We start from the raw sequence: 13,065 nt of genomic DNA, 5'->3' as shown, positions 1-13,065 counted from the left end.
GTTCCATCCAGACAGTTCCATCCTGACTGCTCCGTCCTGACAGCTCCATCCTGACAGCTCCATCCTGACAGCTCCATCCTGACAGCTCCATCCTGACAGTTCCATCCAGACAGTTCCATCCTGACAGCTCCATCCTGACAGTTCCATCCAGACAGTTCCATCCTGACAGCTCCGTCCTGACAGCTCCATCCTGACAGCTCCATCCTGACAGCTCCATCCTGACAGCTCCATCCTGACAGTTCCATCCTGACAGTTCCATCCTGACAGCTCCATCCTGACAGCTCCATCCAGACAGCTCCTTCCTGATAGTTCCATCCTGACAGCTCCATCCTGACAGCTCCATCCTGACAGCTCCATCCTGACAGCTCCTTCCTGACAGTTCCATCCTGACAGTTCCATCCTGACAGCTCCATCCTGACAGCTCCATCCTGACAGCTCCATCCTGACAGCTCCTTCCTGACAGTTCCATCCTGACAGCTCCATCCTGACAGCTCCATCCTGACAGCTCCATCCTGACAGCTCCACTGGGCGTAAACTCGTCTAAACCTATAGTTTCAGTAGATTTGAGTACACTAAAATCTACCTGTCTGTATTTTCAGACCGATCGAGGTGGTTTTGCAAACTGAATAGTCCATATTCACAATATTGGCACAATTGATCATCCAACCCAGGAACTAATCAGATGTATCTTCTATCATTACATCTGTCCATATCATTACCGGACTGCTGGGTGGCCAGATGTTCAGATGATCAATTCCTCTTTATCTGGCCAGAAACTGCTTGTTGCTGGTATAGCAGGGCTACTGACCAATCAAACACTGGTATAGCAGGTCTACTGACCAATCAAACACTGGTATAGCAGGTCTACTGACCAATCAAACACTGGTATAGCAGGTCTACTGACCAATCAAACACTGGTATGGCAGGTCTACTGACCAATCAAACACTGGTATAGCCGGTCTACTGACCAATCAAACACTGGTATAGCCGGTCTACTGACCAATCAAACACTGGTATAGCAGGTCTACTGACCAATCAAACACTGGTATGGCAGGTCTACTGACCAATCAAACACTGGTATAGCAGGTATATTGACCAATCAAACACTGGTATAGCAGGTCTACTGACCAATCAAACACTGGTATGGCAGGTCTACTGACCAATCAAACACTGGTATAGCAGGTCTACTGACCAATCAAACACTGGTACAGCAGGTCTACTGACCAATCAAACACTGGTATGGCAGGTCTACTGACCAATCAAACACTGGTATAGCCGGTCTACTGACCAATCAAACACTGGTATAGCAGGTATATTGACCAATCAAACACTGGTACAGCAGGTCTATTGACCAATCAAACACTGGTATAGCAGGTCTACTGACCAATCAAACACTGGTACAGCAGGTATATTGACCAATCAAACACTGGTACAGCAGGTCTATTGACCAATCAAACACTGGTATAGCAGGTCTACTGACCAATCAAACACAGGTATAGCAGGTCTACTGACCAATCAAACACAGGTATAGCAGGTCTACTGACCAATCAAACACTGGTATGGCAGGTCTACTGACCAATCAAACACTGGTATAGCAGGTCTACTGACCAATCAAACACTGGTATAGCAGGTATATTGACCAATCAAACACTGGTACAGCAGGTCTATTGACCAATCAAACACTGGTATAGCAGATCTATTGACCAATCAAACACTGGTACAGCAGGTCTACTGACCAATCAAACACTGGTATAGCAGGTCTACTGACCAATCAAACACTGGTATAGCAGGTCTACTGACCAATCAAACACTGGTACAGCAGGTCTACTAACCAATCAAACACTGGTATGGCAGGTCTACTGACCAATCAAACACTGGTATAGCAGGTCTACTGACCAATCAAACACTGGTATGGCAGGTCTACTGACCAATCAAACACTGGTATAGCAGGTCTACTGACCAATCAAACACTGGTACAGCAGGTCTACTGACCAATCAAACACTGGTAATAGCAGGTCTACTGACCAATCAAACTTGACAGTGAAGCAGTGATGACCTTTCATCAAGAAGAGGCAAGCAGGCAGCTGGTGGAACGGATCGGTCAGCAGAGGGAACGGATCGGTCAGCAGAGGGAACGGATCGGTCAGCAGAGGGAACGGATCGGTCAGCAGGGGGAACGGATCGGTCAGCAGAGGGAACGGATCGGTCCGCAGAGGGAACGGATCGGTCAGCAGAGGGAACGGATCGGTCAGCAGGGGAACGGATCGGTCAGCAGAGGGAACGGATCGGTCAGCAGAGGGAACAGATCGGTCAGCAGGTGGAACGGATCGGTACATTGAGGGAACTGATAGGTCAGCAGAGGGAACGGATCGGTCAGCAGGGGGAATGGATCGGTCCATTGAGGGAACTGATCGGTCAGCAGAGGGAACGGATCGGTCCATTGAGGGAACTGATAGGTCAGCAGGGGGAACGGATCGGTCCATTGAGGGAACTGATAGGTCAGCAGGGGGAACAGATCGGTCGGCAGAGGGAACGGATCGGTCAGCAGGGGGAACGGATCGGTCAGCAGGGGGGACGGATCGGTCAGCAGAGGGAACGGATCGGTCCGCAGAGGGAACGGATCGGTCAGCAGAGGGAACGGATCGGTCAGCAGGGGGAACGGATCGGTCAGCAGGGGGAACGGATCGGTCAGCAGAGGGAAAGGATCGGTAGCAGAGGGAACGGATCGGTCCGCAGAGGGAACGGATCGGTCAGCAGGGGGAACGGATCGGTCAGCAGAGGGAAAGGATCGGTAGCGGAGGGAATGGATCGGTCAGCAGAGGGAACGGATCGGTCCGCAGAGGGAAAGGATCGGTAGCAGAGGGAACGGATCGGTCAGCAGGGGGAACGGATCGGTAGCAGAGGGAAAGGATCGGTCCGCAGAGGGAAAGGATCGGTAGCAGAGGGAACGGATCGGTCAGCAGAGTGAAAGGATTGGTAGCAGAGGGAACGGATCGGTCCGCAGGGGGAACGGATCGGTAGCAGAGGGAAAGGATCAGTCAGCAGGGGGGACGGATCGGTCAGCAGAGGGAAGGGATCGGTCCGCAGAGGGAAAGGATCGGTAGCAGAGGGAACGGATCGGTCAGCATGGGGAACGGATCGGTAGCAGAGGGAAAGGATCGGTCCGCAGAGGGAAAGGATCGGTAGCAGAGGGAACGGATCGGTCAGCAGAGGGAAAGGATCGGTCAGCAGAGGGAACGGATCGGTCAGCAGGGGGAACGGATCGGTCCATTGAGGGAACTGATAGGTCAGCAGAGGGAACGGATCGGTCAGCAGAGGGAACGGATCGGTCAGCAGGGGGAACGGATCGGTCCATTGAGGGAACTGATAGGTCAGCAGAGGGAATGGATCGGTCCGCAGGGGGAACGGATCGGTCAGCAGAGGGAACGGATCGGTAACAGAGGGAACGGATCGGTCGGCAGAGGGAAAGGATCGGTCCGCAGAGGGAACGGATCGGTCCGCAGGGGGAACGGATCGGTGAGCAGAGGGAACGGATCGGTAACAGAGGGAACGGATCAGTCAGCAGAGGGAACGGATCAGTCAGCAGAGGGAACGGATCGGTCAGCAGAGGGAACGGATCGGTCAGCAGAGGGAACGGATCGGTAACAGAGGGAACGGATCAGTCAGCAGAGGGAACGGATCGGTCAGCAGAGGGAACGGATCGGTCAGCAGAGGGAACGGATCGGTCAGCAGGGGGAACGGATCGGTCGGCAGAGGGAACGGATCGGTCAGCAGGGGGAACGGATCGGTCGGCAGAGGGAACGGATCGGTCCGCAGAGGGAACGGATCGGTCAGCAGGGGGAACGGATCGGTCAGCAGAGGGAAAGGATCGGTAGCGGAGGGAACGGATCGGTCAGCAGAGGGAAAGGATCGGTCAGCAGGGGGGACGGATCGGTCAGCAGAGGGAACGGATCGGTCCGCAGAGGGAAAGGATCGGTAGCAGAGGGAACGGATCGGTCAGCAGGGGGAACGGATCGGTAGCAGAGGGAAAGGATCGGTCCGCAGAGGGAAAGGATCGGTAGCAGAGGGAACGGATCGGTCAGCAGAGTGAAAGGATTGGTAGCAGAGGGAACGGATCGGTCCGCAGGGGGAACGGATCGGTAGCAGAGGGAAAGGATCAGTCAGCAGGGGGGACGGATCGGTCAGCAGAGGGAACGGATCGGTCCGCAGAGGGAAAGGATCGGTAGCAGAGGGAACGGATCGGTCAGCATGGGGAACGGATCGGTAGCAGAGGGAAAGGATCGGTCCGCAGAGGGAAAGGATCGGTAGCAGAGGGAACGGATCGGTCAGCAGAGGGAACGGATCGGTCAGCAGGGGAACGGATCGGTCAGCAGAGGGAACGGATCGGTCAGCAGAGGGAACGGATCGGTCAGCAGGGGGAACGGATCGGTCCATTGAGGGAACTGATAGGTCAGCAGAGGGAATGGATCGGTCCGCAGGGGGAACGGATCGGTCAGCAGAGGGAACGGATCGGTAACAGAGGGAACGGATCGGTCGGCAGAGGGAACGGATCGGTAACAGAGGGAACGGATCAGTCCGCAGAGGGAACGGATCGGTCAGCAGATGGAACGGATCGGTCAGCAGAGGGAACGGATCGGTCAGCAGGGGGAACGGATCGGTCGGCAGAGGGAACGGATCGGTCAGCAGGGGGAACGGATCGGTCGGCAGAGGGAACGGATCGGTCCGCAGAGGGAACGGATCGGTCAGCAGAGGGAACGGATCGGTCAGCAGAGGGAACAGATCGGTCAGCAGGTGGAACGGATAGGTCCATTGAGGGAACTGATAGGTCAGCAGAGGGAACGGATCGGTCAGCAGGGGGAATGGATCGGTCCATTGAGGGAACTGATCGGTCAGCAGAGGGAACGGATCGGTCCATTGAGGGAACTGATAGGTCAGCAGGGGGAACGGATCGGTCCATTGAGGGAACTGATAGGTCAGCAGGGGGAACAGATCGGTCGGCAGAGGGAACGGATCGGTCAGCAGGGGGAACGGATCGGTCAGCAGGGGGGACGGATCGGTCAGCAGAGGGAACGGATCGGTCCGCAGAGGGAACGGATCGGTCAGCAGAGGGAACGGATCGGTCAGCAGGGGGAACGGATCGGTCAGCAGAGGGAAAGGATCGGTAGCAGAGGGAACGGATCGGTCCGCAGAGGGAACGGATCGGTCAGCAGGGGGAACGGATCGGTCAGCAGAGGGAAAGGATCGGTAGCGGAGGGAACGGATCGGTCAGCAGAGGGAAAGGATCGGTCAGCAGGGGGGACGGATCGGTCAGCAGAGGGAACGGATCGGTCCGCAGAGGGAAAGGATCGGTAGCAGAGGGAACGGATCGGTCAGCAGGGGGAACGGATCGGTAGCAGAGGGAAAGGATCGGTCCGCAGAGGGAAAGGATCGGTAGCAGAGGGAACGGATCGGTCAGCAGAGTGAAAGGATTGGTAGCAGAGGGAACGGATCGGTCCGCAGGGGGAACGGATCGGTAGCAGAGGGAAAGGATCAGTCAGCAGGGGGGACGGATCGGTCAGCAGAGGGAACGGATCGGTCCGCAGAGGGAAAGGATCGGTAGCAGAGGGAACGGATCGGTCAGCATGGGGAACGGATCGGTAGCAGAGGGAAAGGATCGGTCCGCAGAGGGAAAGGATCGGTCAGCAGGTGGAACGGATCGGTCCATTGAGGGAACTGATAGGTCAGCAGAGGGAACGGATCGGTCAGCAGGGGGAATGGATCGGTCCATTGAGGGAACTGATCGGTCAGCAGAGGGAACGGATCGGTCCATTGAGGGAACTGATAGGTCAGCAGGGGGAACGGATCGGTCCATTGAGGGAACTGATTGGTCAGCAGGGGGAACAGATCGGTCGGCAGAGGGAACGGATCGGTCAGCAGGGGAACGGATCGGTCAGCAGGGGGACGGATCGGTCAGCAGAGGGAACGGATCGGTCCGCAGAGGGAACGGATCGGTCAGCAGAGGGAACGGATCGGTCAGCAGGGGGAACGGATCGGTCAGCAGAGGGAAAGGATCGGTAGCGGAGGGAACGGATCGGTCCGCAGAGGGAACGGATCGGTCAGCAGGGGGAACGGATCGGTCAGCAGAGGGAAAGGATCGGTAGCGGGGATCGAGGGAACGGATCGGTCAGCAGAGGGAAAGGATCGGTCAGCAGGGGGGACGGATCGGTCAGCAGAGGGAACGGATCGGTCCGCAGAGGGAAAGGATCGGTAGCAGAGGGAACTGATCGGTCAGCAGGGGGAACGGATCGGTAGCAGAGGGAAAGGATCGGTCCGCAGAGGGAAAGGATCGGTAGCAGAGGGAACGGATCGGTCAGCAGAGTGAAAGGATAGGTAGCAGAGGGAACGGATCGGTCCGCAGGGGGAACGGATCGGTAGCAGAGGGAAAGGATCAGTCAGCAGGGGGGACGGATCGGTCAGCAGAGGGAACGGATCGGTCCGCAGAGGGAAAGGATCGGTAGCAGAGGGAACGGATCGGTCAGCATGGGGAACGGATCGGTAGCAGAGGGAAAGGATCGGTCCGCAGAGGGAAAGGATCGGTAGCAGAGGGAACGGATCGGTCAGCAGAGGGAAAGGATCGGTCCATTGAGGGAACTGATAGGTCAGCAGGGGGAACGGATCGGTCCATTGAGGGAACTGATAGGTCAGCAGGCGGAACAGATCGGTCGGCAGAGGGAACGGATCGGTCAGCAGGGGGAACGGATCGGTCAGCAGGGGGGACGGATCGGTCAGCAGAGGGAACGGATCGGTCCGCAGAGGGAACGGATCGGTCAGCAGAGGGAACGGATCGGTCAGCAGGGGGAACGGATCGGTCAGCAGAGGGAAAGGATCGGTAGCAGAGGGAACGGATCGGTCCGCAGAGGGAACGGATCGGTCAGCAGGGGGAACGGATCGGTCAGCAGAGGGAAAGGATCGGTAGCGGAGGGAACGGATCGGTCAGCAAAGGGAAAGGATCGGTCAGCAGGGGGGACGGATCGGTCAGCAGAGGGAACGGATCGGTCCGCAGAGGGAAAGGATCGGTAGCAGAGGGAACGGATCGGTCAGCAGGTGGAACGGATCGGTCCATTGAGGGAACTGATAGGTCAGCAGAGGGAACGGATCGGTCAGCAGGGGGAATGGATCGGTCCATTGAGGGAACTGATCGGCAGAGGGAACAGCAGAGGGAACAGCAGGGGAACGGATCGGTCCATTGAGGGAACTGATTGGTCAGCAGGGGGAACAGATCGGTCGGCAGAGGGAACGGATCGGTCAGCAGGGGGAACGGATCGGTCAGCAGGGGGGACGGATCGGTCAGCAGAGGGAACGGATCGGTCCGCAGAGGGAACGGATCGGTCAGCAGAGGGAACGGATCGGTCAGCAGGGGGAACGGATCGGTCAGCAGAGGGAAAGGATCGGTAGCGGAGGGAACGGATCGGTCCGCAGAGGGAACGGATCGGTCAGCAGGGGGAACGGATCGGTCAGCAGAGGGAAAGGATCGGTAGCGGAGGGAACGGATCGGTCAGCAGAGGGAAAGGATCGGTCAGCAGGGGGGACGGATCGGTCAGCAGAGGGAACGGATCGGTCCGCAGAGGGAAAGGATCGGTAGCAGAGGGAACTGATCGGTCAGCAGGGGGAACGGATCGGTAGCAGAGGGAAAGGATCTGTCCGCAGAGGGAAAGGATCGGTAGCAGAGGGAACGGATCGGTCAGCAGAGTGAAAGGATAGGTAGCAGAGGGAACGGATCGGTCCGCAGGGGGAACGGATCGGTAGCAGAGGGAAAGGATCAGTCAGCAGGGGGGACGGATCGGTCAGCAGAGGGAACGGATCGGTCCGCAGAGGGAAAGGATCGGTAGCAGAGGGAACGGATCGGTCAGCATGGGGAACGGATCGGTAGCAGAGGGAAAGGATCGGTCCGCAGAGGGAAAGGATCGGTAGCAGAGGGAACGGATCGGTCCGCAGGGGGAACGTATTGGTAGCAGAGGGAACGGATCGGTCAGAAGGGGGGACGGATCGGTAGCAGAGGGAACGGATCGGTAGCAGAGGGAACAGATCGGTCAGAAGGGGGGACGGATCGGTAGCAGAGGGAACGGATCGGTAGCAGAGGGAACGGATCGGTCAGCAGAGGGAACGGATCGGTAGCAGAGGGAACAGATCGGTCAGCAGGGGGTACGGATCGGTCAGCAGAGGGAAAGGATCGGTCAGCAGAGGGAAAGGATCGGTAGCAGAGGGAACGGATCGGTAGCAGAGGGAACAGATCGGTCCGCAGCATAAATAGAGGAGGCAGGTTAACAAAGTAATCAGATTCAGTTGTCCAATGGGTTACATAACTAATGACTTTATTGTCTTAACCCTGCCGACCCTGAACATACAGTGAATCTTCTGAAACATGCGAACATGCTAAAACGCTAACTGCTGTAGAGTGAAACTATAGAAACATGCTAACTTCTAACCAACCCTGACCGTATAGTGAACCTATAGAAACATACTAAAACGCTAACAACTATGTAGTAAATCTACTGAAGCATGCTAACATGCTAAAATGCTAACTATAGGTAGCCATGCAACTATCCTATACTGATCTATTCTGTTTAAGACAGTCTCTATTCGTCACACTGGGTATTTACCTTTGTTTCTACTAAAGACCCTGTCCTTAGCCACCGCTTAGGCCTAATTCACGGCAGGTCAAGGATGAGCACCTGTGTTTTGGTCCAGAAAAAAGAGTCAGGCCTCAGTCATTCTGGTACCGTCAGTCAACCCACGGTGGTATCCTCCAGTCAACCCACGGTGGTACCATCAGTCATCAACCCACGGTGGTACCCTCCAGTCAACCCACGGTCGTACCTCCCAGTCAACCCACGGTGGTACCCTCCAGTCAACCCACGGTCGTACCCCCCAGTCAACCCACGGTGGTACCCTCCAGTCAACCCACGGTGGTACCCCCCAGTCAACCCACGGTGGTACCCACCAGTCAACCCACGATGGTACCGTCAGTCATCAACCCACGGTGGTACCCTCCAGTCAACCCACGGTGGTACCGTCAGTCATCAACCCACGGTGGTACCATCAGTCATCAACCCACGGTGGTACCGTCAGTCATCAACCCACGGTGGTACCGTCAGTCATCAACCCACGGTGGTACCCCCCAGTCAACCCACGGTGGTACCGTCAGTCATCAACCCATGGTGGTACCGTCAGTCATCAACCCACTGTGGTACCATCAGTCATCAACCCACGGTGGTACCATCAGTCATCAACCCACGGTGGTACCATCAGTCATCAACCCACGGTGGTACCATCAGTCATCAACCCACGGTGGTACCGTCAGTCATCAACCCACGGTGGTACCATCAGTCATCAACCCACGGTGGTACCATCAGTCATCAACCCACGGTGGTACCATCAGTCATCAACCCACGGTGGTACCGTCAGTCATCAACCCACGGTGGTACCGTCAGTCATCAACCCACGGTGGTACCCTCCTGTCAACCCACGGTGGTACCCCCCAGTCAACCCACGATGGTACCGTCAGTCATCAACCCACGGTGGTACCGTCAGTCATCAACCCACAGTGGTACCGTCAGTCATCAACCCACGGTGGTACCCTCCTGTCAACCCACGGTGGTACCCCCCAGTCAACCCACGGTGGTACCGTCAGTCATCAACCCACGGTGGTACCATCAGTCATCAACCCACAGTGGTACCATCAGTCATCAACCCACGGTGGTACCGTCAGTCATCAACCCACGGTGGTACCATCAGTCATCAACCCACGGTGGTACCGCCCAGTCAACCCACGGTCATACCCCCCAGTCAACCCATGGTGGTACCCTCCTGTCAACCCACGGTGGTACCCCCCAGTCAACCCACGGTGGTACCATCAGTCATCAACCCACGGTGGTACCATCACTCATCAACCCACGGTGGTACCATCAGTCATCAACCCATGTTGGTACCATCAGTCATCAACCCACGGTGGTACCGTCAGTCATCAACCCATGTTGGTACCATCACTCATCAACCCACGGTGGTACCATCACTCATCAACCCACGGTGGTACCATCAGTCATCAACCCACGGTGGTACCATCAGTCATCAACCCACGGTGGTACCATCAGTCATCAACCCACGGTGGTACCGTCAGTCATCAACCCACGGTGGTACCGTCAGTCATCAACCCATGTTGGTACCCTCCTGTCAACCCACGGTGGTACCGTCAGTCATCAACCCACGGTGGTACCCTCCTGTCAACCCACGGTGGTACCGTCAGTCATCAACCCACGGTGGTACCATCAGTCATCAACCCATGTTGGTACCATCAGTCATCAACCCACGGTGGTACCGTCAGTCATCAACCCATGTTGGTACCATCACTCATCAACCCACGGTGGTACCCCCCAGTCAACCCACGGTGTGTTCCTGCGTGGTACATCCATATGGTGTGTTAGTTTAACCTTTCTAAACAATAACAGTAATAATGATTCATCACAATGAAAACAGATGTCATAAATACAATGATACCATCATGGGATGGAGCCAACACACACACACACACACACACACACACACACACACGCACACACACACGCGAACACACACGCACACACGCACACACACAAGGATGTCAGTGAGCCATCAAACACCCAGAGTCAACACAGCATGACAGTCCAGCAACAGGGAAATATCTTTATCCACGTCAGATGAAGGATTGCATGGCACGGTTTATACTGACATAAAATAACAAGTGTGTGTGTGTGTGTGTGTGTGTGTGTGTGTGTGTGTGTGTGTCTGTAGGAAGGCAGATAGGACACTGATGTCCATGCCCTATTAAAACAAACAACCACAAAGGCATGCTGTACACACACACACACACACACACACACACACACACACACACACACACACACACACACACACACACACACACGAACACACACACGCACACACACAGTCAGACAGTGGAAGAGAGAGAGAAATCTTACTCACATGCCCCTGAAACTCTGTCCATCTGAACACATTACAATCAGTCTCAGAGACTGTAAATTTGCGATCCTGGATTCAACAGTCTCAGAGACTGTAATATAGCTGTTCTGGATTCATCAGTCTCAGAGGCTGTAATATAGCTGTCCTGGATTCATCAGTCTCAGAGGCTGTAATATAGCTGTACCAGAGTCCTGGATTCAACAGTCTCAGAGGCTGTAATATAGCTGTCCTGGATTCAACAGTCTCAGAGACTGTAATATAGCTGTCCTGGATTCAACAGTCTCAGAGGCTGTAATATAGCTGTACCAGAGTCCTGGATTCATCAGTCTCAGAGGCTGTAATATAGCTGAACCAGAGTCATGGATTCAACAGTCTCAGAGACTGTAATATAGCTGTCCTGGATTCATCAGTCTCAGAGACTGTAATATAGCTGTTCTGGATTCAACAGTCTCAGAGACTGTAATATAGCTGTTCTGGATTCAACAGTCTCAGAGACTGTAATATAGCTGTCCTGGATTCAACAGTCTCAGAGACTGTAATATAGCTGTCCTGGATTCAACAGTCTCAGAGACTGTAATATAGCTGTTCTGGATTCAACAGTCTCAGAGACTGTAATATAGCTGTATCAGAGTCCTGGATTCATCAGTCTCAGAGACTGTAATATAGCTGTATCAGAGTCCTGGATTCATCAGTCTCAGAGACTGTAATATAGCTGTATCAGAGTCCTGGATTCAACAGTCTCAGAGACTGTAATATAGCTGTACCAGAGTCCTGGAGTCAACAGTCTCAGAGACTGTAATATAGCTGTTCTGGATTCAACAGTCTCAGAGACTGTAATATAGCTGTCCTGGATTCAACAGTCTCAGAGACTGTAATATAGCTGTCCTGGATTCAACAGTCTCAGAGACTGTAATATAGCTGTCCTGGATTCAACAGTCTCAGAGACTGTAATATAGCTGTACCAGAGTCCTGGATTCAACAGTCTCAGAGACTGTAATATAGCTGTTCTGGATTCAACAGTCTCAGAGACTGTAATATAGCTGTCCTGGATTCATCAGTCTCAGAGACTGTAATATAGCTGTACCAGAGTCCTGGATTGAACAGTCTCAGAGACTGTAATATAGCTGTACCAGAGTCCTGGATTGAACAGTCTCAGAGACTGTAATATAGCTGTACCAGAGTCCTGGATTCAACAGTCTCAGAGACTGTAATATAGCTGTACCAGAGTCCTGGATTCAACAGTCTCAGAGACTGTAATATAGCTGTCCTCGATTCAACAGACTCAGAGACTGTAATATAGCTGTCCTGGATTCAACAGTCTCAGAGACTGTAATATAGCTGTTCTGGATTCAACAGTCTCAGAGACTGTAATATAGCTAAACCAGAGTCCTGGATTCAACAGTCTCAGAGACTGTAATATAGCTGAACCAGAGTCATGGATTCAACAGTCTCAGAGGCTGTAATATAGCTGTTCTGGATTCAACAGTCTCAGAGACTGTAATATAGCTGTACCAGAGTCCTGGATTCAACAGTCTCAGAGACTGTAATATAGCTGTACCAGAGTCCTGGATTCAACAGTCTCAGAGACTGTAATATAGCTGTACCAGAGTCCTTGGATTCAACAGTCTCAGAGACTGTAATATAGCTGTCCTCGATTCAACAGTCTCAGAGACTGTAATATAGCTGTCCTGGATTCAACAGTCTCAGAGACTGTAATATAGCTGTCCTGGATTCAACAGTCTCAGAGACTGTAATATAGCTGTTCTGGATTCATCAGTCTCAGAGGCTGTAATATAGCTGTCCTGGATTCATCAGTCTCAGAGGCTGTAATATAGCTGTCCTGGATTCATCAGTCTCAGAGGCTGTAATATAGCTGTACCAGAGTCCTGGATTCAACAGTCTCAGAGGCTGTAATATAGCTGTCCTGGATTCAACAGTCTCAGAGACTGTAATATAGCTGTTCTGGATTCAACAGTCTCAGAGGCTGTAATATAGCTGTACCAGAGTCCTGGATTCATCAGTCTCAGAGGCTGTAATATAGCTGAACCAGAGTCATGGATTCAACAGTCT

The sequence above is a fragment of the Oncorhynchus nerka genome, linkage group LG12, assembly GCF_034236695.1.
Source record: "Oncorhynchus nerka isolate Pitt River linkage group LG12, Oner_Uvic_2.0, whole genome shotgun sequence".
NCBI lineage: Eukaryota > Metazoa > Chordata > Actinopteri > Salmoniformes > Salmonidae > Oncorhynchus > Oncorhynchus nerka.
This window is presented reverse-complemented; position numbering follows the sequence as displayed.